This window comes from Physeter macrocephalus, chromosome 10, assembly GCF_002837175.3.
Source record: "Physeter macrocephalus isolate SW-GA chromosome 10, ASM283717v5, whole genome shotgun sequence".
Classification (NCBI taxonomy): Eukaryota; Metazoa; Chordata; class Mammalia; order Artiodactyla; family Physeteridae; genus Physeter; species Physeter macrocephalus.
Genome location: NC_041223.1, coordinates 20,158,320 through 20,170,723, shown reverse-complemented (window position 1 = coordinate 20,170,723; position 12,404 = coordinate 20,158,320). Strand labels below are relative to the sequence as shown.

At 35.5% G+C, this 12,404-nt stretch overlaps 1 pseudogene; it reads left to right on the top strand.

The window, feature by feature from the left end:
• The first annotated feature begins 2,845 nt into the window (after positions 1–2,845).
• Positions 2,846–2,965, top strand: LOC112064658 (uncharacterized; annotated as a pseudogene).
• Positions 2,966–12,404: the final 9,439 nt, after the last annotated feature.

Below are 12,404 nucleotides of genomic sequence, written 5' to 3'. Positions count from 1 at the left end.
CTATATATTCAATTCATCATATATATAAAATGTACATGTCTCCAGAGGTCTGCAAAGGAGTCTTCTCAAATCTTTATTGGAATACTGATCTAGGTTTGCATATAAGGAAACTATCTGAGTCAGGGGAAAGAATCACAGAAAGGAGCAGGCAGAACAATTCCCAGAGCTCATATAGGGTCAGGAACAATTGATGTTCCCAAAAACCAGAGTGGGAAAATATCTTCATACACAGGGCATTGGATACAGTTTTCAGGAAGTTATTATCTCAGTAGTTGACAGATTAGCCCCAAATTACCCCAAGCAGAAGAAACATGAAGAAACCACCACAAAGTATATCATAATAAAGCGGCTGAAATCAGTGCTAAAGAGAAAATGTTAAAATCAGCCTGGAAAAACAAAGACATGTTAAGTATAGAGCAGTGACAGCCAACTTGTCATCAGAAAACACTTAACCCAGAAGAAAATGGTCAAACATCTTTAGAGGACTGAAAGGAAAAAGAAAAATCAACCTAGAATTCTTATATCCAGGAAACATTATGTTTTAAAAATAAAATAAAAATAAATACTTTTTCCAGACATAAAAAGGCTAAGGAGAATTTATTACTATCAGAACTTTACTACAAAAAATGTTAAGATAAATCTTTCAGGAGGAAAGAAAATGTTACCAGAAGTTTGGATCTACACAAAGGAATGAAGAACATGAGAAACAGTAATTATATGGGAACATTTAAAAGCTTTCAAAGCATTTTAAAGACTTTAAAAGATAATAGGCTTTTAATAGCAAAAATAACAGTGTATTTTGGGGTCTATAACATATGTAAAATAAAATATGACACAAAGGCCAGAAAGAAGTAAGGAAATGGAAATACATTGTTGTAAGTTCTTATACTATACATGAAGTTGTATCATATTACTCGAATGTAGAAGTTAAAGATGCATGTAAAGATGTATATTGCAAATATTAGAAGTACCATTAAAACTCCCAAAAGGGGTTTAACTAATGATCCAACAATGTAGGTAAAGTGGAATAATCAAAAACATTCAGTTAATACCAAAACAGCAAGAAAAGAGGAAAAAAACCCCAACAACAAACACTAGGTAGGACATATAGAAAACAAATAGCCAGAAGGTAAGTTTAAGCCTTACTTTATCAATAATTTCATTAAAAATTAATAGTATAATTAAAAGGCAGAGATTGTAAGATTGATATAAAAGGAAGACTCAATCATATGCTATCTAGAAAAATTCAGTTTAATTATAAAGGACCAGGTAGTTTAATGTGAAAGGATCAAAAATAAGAGTTCATAAAATACTAATCAAAAGAAAGCTACAGTGGTTATGTTAATATTAAACAAAGTAAATTTTTGAAACAAGGAATATTACCATGGGTAAAGAAGGTCATTTCCTAGTGATAAAGGTGTCAAATGATCAAGATATAACAATCTTAATTTTGTTTTCCCTTAATAATGTGCTTTAAAGTACATGAAGTAAAAACCAATAAAACAAAAAAAAAGACAAATCCACAATTATATTTGGATATATTAACATCCTATTCTCAATAATTAATAGAAGAGGAAGGCAGAAAAATCAGTAAGAACACACTAGTTTTGAATGGCACTATCAACCTATTTAATCTCATTGACATTTACAGAACACTTCACCCAGAACAGCAGAATGTATATTCTTTTCAAGTGCTCATGGAACATTTATGAAGACAGACCATATTCTGGGACATAAAACAAATTTCAATAAATGTAAAAGGACTGAAATTTTAAAAGTATGTTCTCTGACCACAATAAAATTAAATTAAAAAAAAAATCAACATCAGAAACATATCTGGAAAATCCCCAGATATTTGTGAATTAAATAACACATTTCTAAGTAAAGGATGAGTCAAAGAAAAAGTTTACACGGGAAAAATAGAAAATATTTTGAACTAAATAAAAGTGCAACTACCATGCAGTGAAACTTGTGAGTTGCAGCCAAAGTAGTGGTTAGAGGAAAAATTTATAGCAATAAATGCTTATATTTGTAAGACCTCAATCAGTAATATAAATTTCTACCTTAAAAAACTATAAAAAGAAGACAGAGAGAGTTAAACCAAAGTAAGCAAAAAGAAAGAAATAATAATATGAGTATTCAATGAAATAGAAAATACAAAAACAATATAGAATATCAATAAAACAAAAAACTATTTGAAAGATCAATAAAATTGAAAAAGGTATAGTCAGACTGATGAGAAAAGAGAAGACATAGGTTACCAATAACAGGACTGAGGGAAAAGGCATCACTACAGATCAGGCAAATATTACAAGATTAATAAGGGAATAAAATAAACAACTTTATGGCCATAAATTTCCAACTTGTATGAAATGAGCAAGTTTCTTGTGAGGTAAAATCACAAAAGTTACTAGTAAATTCTAACAAACACTGAAAGGAGAAATATTATCAATTCTACATAATTTTTAAGGTTAAGTCTTGAAATCAAGTGGTGTTAAGTTCTCCAACTCTGTGTTTCTTAAAAATAAATTGTGTTTCTTTGTGTCTATTTGCAGTTGTTGTATTTCTGTGTAAAGTTTAGAATCTGCTTCCTAAAAATAGAAGAAGACTCTTCCCAAATCACTCTATGAGGCCAGCATTACACTGATACGAAAGCCAAAGATGATACAATAAAAAGGAAACTGTTTATCACATTTCTCATAAACATAGATGCAAAAAATTCTTTACAAAAGTTTAGCAAATCAAATTCAGCAATATATAATAAAAGGGAGAAAAAAATCATAACCAAGTGGGACTTAGTTCAGTAGTACAAGATTGGTTTGACATTTGAAAATCAAAATTGTAGATCACTTCTCAGTCTTCTGCCTAAGATCAACTGTAATTTCTGTTCTTATCAGTTTAATATCTGATATATCCTTCAGCCAGGACAAAAAAAAAAGAAAAAAGAAAAGGAAAGAAAATCATTGTAATTCACCATATTAACAAACTAAAAATTAAAAATCATATGATCACCTCAATAGGTGCAGAAAAATCATTTGACAAAATTCAACACCCATTTAGACAAAGGATTCTTAGCAAATCTAGGAAAATAATGAAATTCTTCAACCTGTCAAAGGTCACCTACAAAAACCCTAAAGCTAACATCATACTTCATGGAAACTTTATATGGAAATGCAAACAATTGCAAATAGTCAAAACAATTAAAGCACACACATGCAAAGTTGAAGGACTTACTACCTGGTTTCGGGGCTTAACCCTAAAGCTATAGTAATCGAGACAGTATTTGGATAAATAAAGACATACATTGATAGAACATAGTGGGGTATGTGTATAAATCTAATTGATATCCAGCAAAACTGCCAATTGATTTTCAACAGAGGTGCCAAGGTAATTCAAAGAAGGAAAAGATCTTTTCAACAAATGATGTGGAAACAATCAGACAAGTATATATAAAAATTAATAAGGAATAAAGGGAAAGAAATTAAACCTCAGTTCTTAGCTCTTATCTCACATCTACAAAAATTAACACAAAATTGATTTCAGACTGATTTTTGAAGTTTGACTCTTCAAAAGACACTGTTAAAGCAATGAAAAGAAAAGCCAGAGACTGGGAGAAAATATTTATAAAGTGCATATTCCATGAAAGCTTTGCATTCAGAATATGTAAAGAATTCTTACTACTCAATAAGAAAGTAAATAACCAAGTAAAAAGTAAGGGTTGAAACAAACACTTCACCAAAGATACACAAATGAAAAGATTTTCAACATCATTAGTTATTAAACAATTTTCAACCATAATGAGATAGCACTAATATTGCTAAAATTAAAAAGACTGACAATAAATGGGTGATTAAAATTGATGAAAGTCATTGAATTGAAAATTTGAGATGTGCATTTTATTGAAAATTATATCTTAATTTAAAAGTGGCTTCTTAAAAAGTTTCATAATTAATAAAATGTTAAGTTGGAAAAAGCTGCGTTAGTCATTCATATCTGAAAATAGAACTTTTACTCTTCCCATTTCAGTGTTTCTATGCATTATTAATATTAACAGTAGTAGAGTAGAAATAGTGGTAGTAACAGTACAAATAGTAAAGAGAGAGTGCTTTGGGTCCATATAAAATATGTCTTCCTATCTTCCTTGATGATTTAATCAGTTCTGTATAATTGGGGTTGTGGACATTTCCAGGGTGAGCATGATCAATATAGAAATCCTTATGCTGCTGATAAAATGTCCATTCTACCACAAAATGACTCCACAAGGAAGAAAAAAATGTTAATTTAAAATTTTCCTTTTCAAAGGATAAATAAACCTGATATTTAAGGGAAAAAGAAATACTTAATGCACATAACAGAAAACTCACTATATTATGAATTATCCAGTTAGAGCTCTTTAAATTGTTTTTGTTTTTTTTGTCCCCTAGAATAAGGAATGCATGAAGTTGGAATTCGCAGACTGATAAAATGTTTCCATGATGCCGCTTGAGGCCCTGGCTTTTTCTCTTTCCACTCAGCCTGTGTTCAGATTCTTCATGCATGTCTCCTAAGGGTTGACCCTTGGCTGCAATGCCTCTAGCATCACATCAGTGTTCCACGTGGGAAGAATGGAAAGGGCATAGTCGAAGGTCTTTGTCAATGTGCTTTTAAAGAGCTTTTTGAGAGGCCACACATAATGACTTCTGCTTACATTTCATTAGCCAGGAGAATGTCACTGGCCATACATACCTGCAAGGGAGGCTGGGAAATTTTTTTTTTTTTTTTAATGAGGAAACATTGATACCACAGAAACAACTGGGATTCTGATGGTGTAGAATAAAGGGAAATGGATAGTTAATGGACAACAAAGTGTCTGTTACAGGTTCTCTTCCTTGCAATTAATGGACTGCTCTTATTGACTCCCTGTCTCATACTGAAGACATTATACCTGTATACAAAATTTTAACCTAATTAGGTTTTGGATCTTTATAGATCTGGGAAATAATCCAACTATTTATATGGCGACTTCTGCTTTCCTTTGGTGTAAATTTTGAAGAAAAAGTGAGAGAATGTTTTCCTGAGTGGTGGAATGGCTGTGGCCCCTCTGTGTCTAGTATAAAGATTGTATTCCTTCAGATACTCTTGATCTTGACCTATAAAACTTTAAAGAAAAAGGTTTTCTTTTTCCCAAGAAACACATAGATCAGGTTACCCCTCCTGAAGGCTTTTAAATATATGTCTGAGTTATGCCTACTCAAAATGCTAATTCATCAAAAAATTGCATAAACACCAATTTATTAAATATTAGCCTTTTTTTTTTAACAAACATATGAATACTTGGTAAGTAGCATCCTGGAATGTTCATCAATGAGGAATTTTAATTTAACATGATTGCTTACTTTTTCTCCAAAAAGAATTAATTTGTCAGTCAATGGGTTGTGAAGTAATTCATTTACTTTAAGCATAATACACATTTTCAAAAGCAACTGTGATTTTGAGAAAAAATATAGATATATTTAGAAACAATGAGGAATACAGAAGCATTGCTGCCAAATGTATAAAATTATGATAAAAGGCCTAGAAAATTTCGATTTTATTCTTTATCCCTCTAGTCTGATTTTCTAAGACTTGCAGAAATTTGCTTTGACTCTATATAATGTCAAAAACATCCAGATGCAAAATGAAAAAGGTTTTGATATCTTTTAGACATAACTTTCATCTATCTGCTCTTCAATTTTCTTCATACTGAGAAAAGAAATGCTTGTTTCTTACCCACTGTGAAGAGATTTCCTTTAAAGTTTGAATTCTTTAGCCAAATTGATTCCATTGCATGAACAATATACAACTTCACCATGGGCCAAAGGATTTTATGGCCATCATTTTAGACTCCTTCTCTTCCTGTTCAAAAACAAAAGCAACTTCCCAACTGAAACAAGCTTGGAGCAGTTGTAATTAATAGAGGTTTAACTTGGAATAGGTGAAAAGAAGAACAAAGGAAAATAAAATGAATACTTATTGAGTATGCTAGTGATATGCTAGGCCCTTTCGTGTACCTCATATAGGGAATGCTGATTTAGGAGTCAGAAAACCTAGTTTCAGACCTAGTTCTATTATTAGATAAGTTTGAAATGTTGGACAAGCACACATCTATGCCTGGGCCTCATATTTCTTAGTTACACATGGAGATGTAATACTGATACCTACACTAAAAGATGTAGGATCAGTGTGTTTTCCATTGTCTGCTTTCTCAAAGGGAAACATGGATGTAACACTGAGTCAAAATAACTTCCTTTGTTGTTTAATATACTCATGAAGATGATTCATATTCTTCAGGGGGAATCTGACTGGGCCTCTCAAAGCAAGGTATCACTTGAGTTTGCACTGAGCCATAGCTGAACTGAACTCTTTGACTGACACAGCTCACCTATACCCTAGAAAAACTCAGTGAACTCCTATGAGGCTTCGGTATGATCCAGGCTTGACTAATTGACCACTAGAGCCAATAGTTTTGCCAGTTGGCTAAATAGTAATTATATTTGCTGTTTACTTAGCAGATCCTTTTTGGCTGAGCTCTGGGTTTTCATATATTACCTCAAATCTGCAGAACAAAACCTCAGAAGTGGGCATTAGTAGTCCTATTAGAAGAAAACAATTCCCCTAAAGGTAAAGTAATTGCCCGTGGCCAAGTAATCGTTAAATCCCAGAGATGAGACTCAAACCCAGGTCTGCTAGACTTCAAAGTCTTTTTCACACGTTCAAGCCTCAGTCAATTCCTAAGTTTGGGGGGGTGCTGGGTTCCCAATAGGCCATTTCCCGTGTAGCACTACCTTTGGCTAAAATAGGACTCCTTAGCATTTCCAAAGCAGTATGAAACTTTTGGAGAATTCCAGAAGTGTGTAATAAACTGTACCGGAGTAGAGAGTTGTTTAGAAAAATCACAGAGCTCCCTCAAATGGGAATACTAGGCAGAGAATTATAGATGGGTTAACATTTGAGTTGAGCTTGAAGGAAAAGGAAGGTTGACTGATAGGATGAGGCATGGAGGTTATGTTCAGGAGACACTGAGCGGTCCCTACCCACAGAAGTGCAGAGGAGTTGTAGCTGAGTTGGGCAATAATATTCAAGGAAAGGAAGACAAAGCAAGACTTAATGTGTGCTAATTACGTCCCAAGCCCTCTGCTAGATTCTTCATAGTTAACATCTCAAGGCCCTTTGAATAGGGGTGAGGGGTGTCAAGACAAAGAGATTGTAGTGTGTTTGAATTATTTGATGATGAGGATCCATTGAAGTCTTCTGAACAGAATGTAACCAGATTAGTGATGGGTTTTAGAGAGATTACTCTGTCAGTCCTCTGCTAAATACAGGAGAAAAGTTGAAAGAAGACCTGTTAAAGCTAAATGGAAGCCTAATCCACAGACACACATATAAATACCTTGGATACACAAATGCTTTCCTCTACCCCACCTCCAAGCGATAACTTGCATTTTTTAAGGATATTCATTTATTTTAATTTATGACAATAGTTTAATGAATAACAATAGCTAATATTTTCTGAGTACATAGTTAGGTACTATAGTCTATTCTAAGTGCCTTATATACATTTTTCAATGTATATAAAGGTAGACAGTTAGTCTTATTTGACAGAAACAGAAACTGAGGTTTAGACAGATTAAGGCACATGCCCGAGACCACATAACTGGGGCTGGTGCTGGCATTTGTACTCAGCTGTGAACCCAGAAATTTTGTTCCTAACCAATGTGGTGCTAAAGAACAGACCGAGTAAAGAAATACCCTGTCATTCCGAGAAAGACTTCGTTTCTTTTTAGAGGTTGAAAAATTGGCTTTTGAGGCTTGGATAGTAAATGAGTTAACATAATGTTAAAAGCATTTGTAATATTAGTCAGACTGTTGGCAATAACTCTTTAGGTAGATAGCCAATGAGATGGGCCCACTAAGAAGGAAGAAAACTTCAAAGTTCTATTCAAAGGAGATCCAGTAAGAATCACTTTGAAAAGAAGTGGGTCCAAATATGTTAGTGAAGAACATCAAATACCCGCCGTGCTTCCAAAATTAAGATCCAGCTGAAAGAGCTGAGAATTATGGAGGGATTTCTGTGCCAGCAGCTGGGTGGTGCTCCAATGTGGCAAGATAAGGCGAGAATGTATTGGAAGCACTGACTCATTCTACCCCCCCAGTGCAGCTATTCTGAGCTTACAGATAAAGTTTAATCGTTGAACTCAATTTGCTGTTAAGGCGACTTATTGAGAGGTGAGGATAATTGCAACTGATCTCTAGTCTCAGTGTATAATAGTCTCTTAAGTGGCATTATCCAGAGTGTCTGTGGTTACATGGAGACTCTTGGAAGCCAGACTATTCCCATTGTAGTTCTAATACTTGCAAAAGATCAGAGCATTTGTTTCAGGTCATCTTATGGGGTGTCTTCATTCTGGTGAACTCACCGTCGGTCCAGTTTCTGGATCTACGATACTGAGGACCAGTTTATCATTAGGTTAAATTTCAATGGAATTTATTCATGCTACCCAAATGCACAGGAGGCTGATTTATAAACCAGAATTCAGTTATTAATTTTAAAGCTTTAAATCATTTTTGGAGTGACTCAGAATATAAATAATGGAAGACTGGGTGGTAATGTGGAGAGAACAGATGGTCTAGATTTAAACAAAACTGTTTCTGAGAACCTAGTTTAGTTATATGACCTTGAGCAACATCTTAACAGCTCTGAGTTGCAGTTCCCTCCCAGAAATATAATAGAAAAGATGTTACATCATATGGTTAGTTTGGCTCTGGAATACTTAGCTCAAAGGCAAAGGGCACTGGTGGGGAGAAACACAGCAGGCTGCTAAGGCTGACCCCAGCAATCACAGCTGGATGATCCAACACACAGGGTTCCCCCGCCAAAAAAAGCTGTCCAGGTGTGGGTTAGGTTGGTGCATTACCCAGAGTCTTAATCTGGAGGTTGAACCAAAACAGTTTTGAAGGACCTCTCCATTGTAGAAAACCCTGGAGTATGGAATTGTCAAGATACTAAATCATGGCTCTGATCAAATGGCATTGGTTTCAGGGTCTGACCCCACTAAAGAAGAAGAGTGGCAACTTGATACAGGATAGCCAGGGTACTTTCAGGTGGAATTCTGTGCACTGAGCCATCCCTTATTAGGGGAGGAGAGTCCCTGGTGCATCCCATCCAAGTCCTAGCATGGCATCCCAATTCCTGCTGTGGAATGGAAACACGGTTGTTATCCTTCCTGCTATTGGTATGACTAACTTTGCACAGTTGTCAAAGATCAACTCAGGGAGGCAGGGCAGGGTCTATCAGAATAAAAAGAATGAATAGTAATAAGGCCCTAGAGGAGTTTTAGAAAGTACCTCAACCTCACAAAGAGCATCTCTTCCTAGTGCCAGTAAGGAATCAGCTGGAGCCACCTGTATGTTGAGATCTAAATAACATTAGTCCAGAACCCTCCCCAATTTCTCGGCCTATGGAAGTTGCATGCCAAGATTTTCCTGAATTCCTTTCTCTACTTTCAAGGGAGTATTTCCTCCTTCTTTCCTCTCTTCCTTCCTTCTTTCCTTCCTCCCTCCCTCCCTCCATGTCTCCTCCCTCCCTGCTCTCCCTCCCTTCCCTCCCTCACTCTCTCTCTCTCCCTTTCTTTCTTTCTTTCTCTCTCCCTTTCTTTCTTTTTCTTTCTCCTTCCTTCCTTCCTTCCTTCCTTTCTTTCTTTCTTTCTTTGTTTCTTCTTTCTTCCCTTCTTCCCTTCCTCACTCCCTCCTTCTCCCTCTCTCTGTTTCTCTGTCTCTTTCCTTTGCATCAGTAACCTTGGTTATGCATTGTGACAGCCAAGATATGAAATTCATTCTCTTCCAGTTGTACACGGGTGCATGTGCACACACACATACTCTCAAAGTGAGCACAATCATGATCCTGGTAGATTTTACTAGTGGTTTTTGGAAATGAATGAGAGAAGAGGTTCACATAATAGCATTGGGGAAAATAAGGATAATGTATACTTACGCCATCTCTGGAGATTTCATTACTCCTCTCTTCCTGTTTCCTTCTCATTCCTCTTTATTTGTCTTTCCCATTTCCTTTTGGGCACAAACCCCACAAATTACTCTTTTCTCAGGCAAAATAGCTCTCTGCCACATCAATTATAATGTCCTTTGCTGAGATTTATGCCCTCTGCTAAGTTCTCATCTTTCTTAATGGAATATAAGGATCATTTTTGAGGATCATTTCCTCCCTAAGAGGAATTCTTATGTGACCAGTAAAGGCAGTAAAACAAATTTGACCTTATGTACTGGGCACCATGTTACTGGTGCTTAAATGATTCATAGTCTTTATTGAATGATGCTAAGCAAATATTTACTAATTTTGTAAAAAGCCATTTCCCTTCTTTTCATCATTCTAGCAAAAGACTTTTCTAGTCTAATGTTACCTAATGGCAGTCAACTTTCAAATACTAGTCAAGTTTAGTTTTCCTTATATCCATTGCATTTTAGATGAAAGTCCTAGCATGTAGATTTTAGATGACATCCTGCTCTCATAAGCAATACTTTTAATAAAATACCTATTAAAATAAGTTTTTTTTAAAGAAGAAATTTATAGCATATCTTTCATCTTGTTCTTTGTTGGATTCAATTTCTGAGAATAACCTTTTAACCTTCTCCCGTGATTCTGAAGATGGTCCTTACATAAAATTGATGATTCCCTATTCCCTGGCCATTGCTTCCAGGAAGTGTTTTGACAATAACTTTTGAACAAATTAATTGTTGTTGTCAGTCTAAATGGAAGCACAACTGATAGGAATTCAGAAGTGTTACTTATGATTTTGTTGTGCAGAAAACAGTGGTTAAGTTTAACCAAAATTTCTGGTGTGACTCTGCCATAAATAGTCTGTCTCTGTGCAACAGATAAGTTCAATTTTGATATGCCCTATTGTGATGGTGACCACGTGTATTTGTTAGAATAAAAGTTACCTATTTGACCACATTAACAACAGAAATATTTTATAACTTAATTAGTATCTGGGTATTGGAAACTAGGGAAAAAAAAGGTGAGGAGTAAGTAAACTGGCTAGTAGGTTAGAACAAAAGTAAAGTGTATCGTACTTCAAAGTTTAAGCATAAGACTGAATTTTTGTAGAAGTTCTCTTCTGGTACATACCCAGAGATCTTTTTGGTAATTTCAGATGTCTCAAATAATTTGCATCTAGTTTTACACTAGTACTCCCTGAAGTTGGGAGACTTGTATAGAGAAAGTTAATACAACATCACAAAAGAAAAAAATAAATATAAAACTAAGAACTGCTCAAGCATGTCCCAATAATTTGGTGCTGCCAATGAACCAGGGCACAAGCAATCCTTTTTTGTCATCACTGTAGTTTGAATGGTACATTCACTGGCCAAAAAATTGTGGGTCTATTTTTTTTTAAAGATTCCAGCACATTAAATAGAAGAAGCTATTAATTACTTGGTGGTACATTATTCTAATGGAAGATTAACATGCTTAATCATGCATGCCTTTCCCACTTCAGTTCCTAAAACAATAAAGAAATGTCTGTAGTAATAAAATAGCTTCAAAATACATAGCTTAATATAAACAATAGTTTCCATGTATAAAATAGATCCCCTGCTGTTTATGCTAATGATGGGGCCCCAGCTAGGCTGCATTATGGACTATTCTCTAGGGAAGAACTGAGCACAACAGGACCAAATCGTGGGTTGGGGCAGGATAGGAGAAACCCGACTAACAGAGAGCAAGGCTACCTGCTTCCTCCATTCCCAAGAGGGAAGACCAGGAGCCTAAGTCAATGAGTGTGTGACGATATGGAATCCCTGCCCAGGCATCATGACCACAGGTGTTGCACAGTCTCCAGTCCTTTGGGGAAGAGGTCTTCTCAGGGTCACATGGAGCCTGCCGGGTTCTTAATAAGTAAGGATGGTACAAGCTGATACCGAGAACTGTGAGAAGAGTTCTGATAGAGATGGGCAGGAAGAAGAAAGACCTAAAGGCCTCAGTTCCTCAAGCCAGCGAGATGAACCCTCAGGGCTGGTCTCTAATCTTGCAGAGAGCTAGATAGTCAGAGAAAACAAAGTATCTCAGTAGAAGGACCATTGAGGTTGGTTCTGTATATGAAGTGGGTAGATGGGGAGGTGTAGACTGATGCCCATAGAATAAAATTCCTTTCTGAATCCCCAGGAGTATTTCCAGACTCACGGTGCTCATTTATACCAAGGACCTGCATTCCAGTGACCCAGAGCCTGAGTAGCAGAATTAGAGCAGGCATCAAGGTCCAGGTTGTAGCTACCAGAGAACTAGAGTTTTGATGTAGCTTGTGAAATGATTTGAATAAATTAAAAATTAAATAATATACATCTCCATAAAAATGTAACGTTGAAAAAGTGAA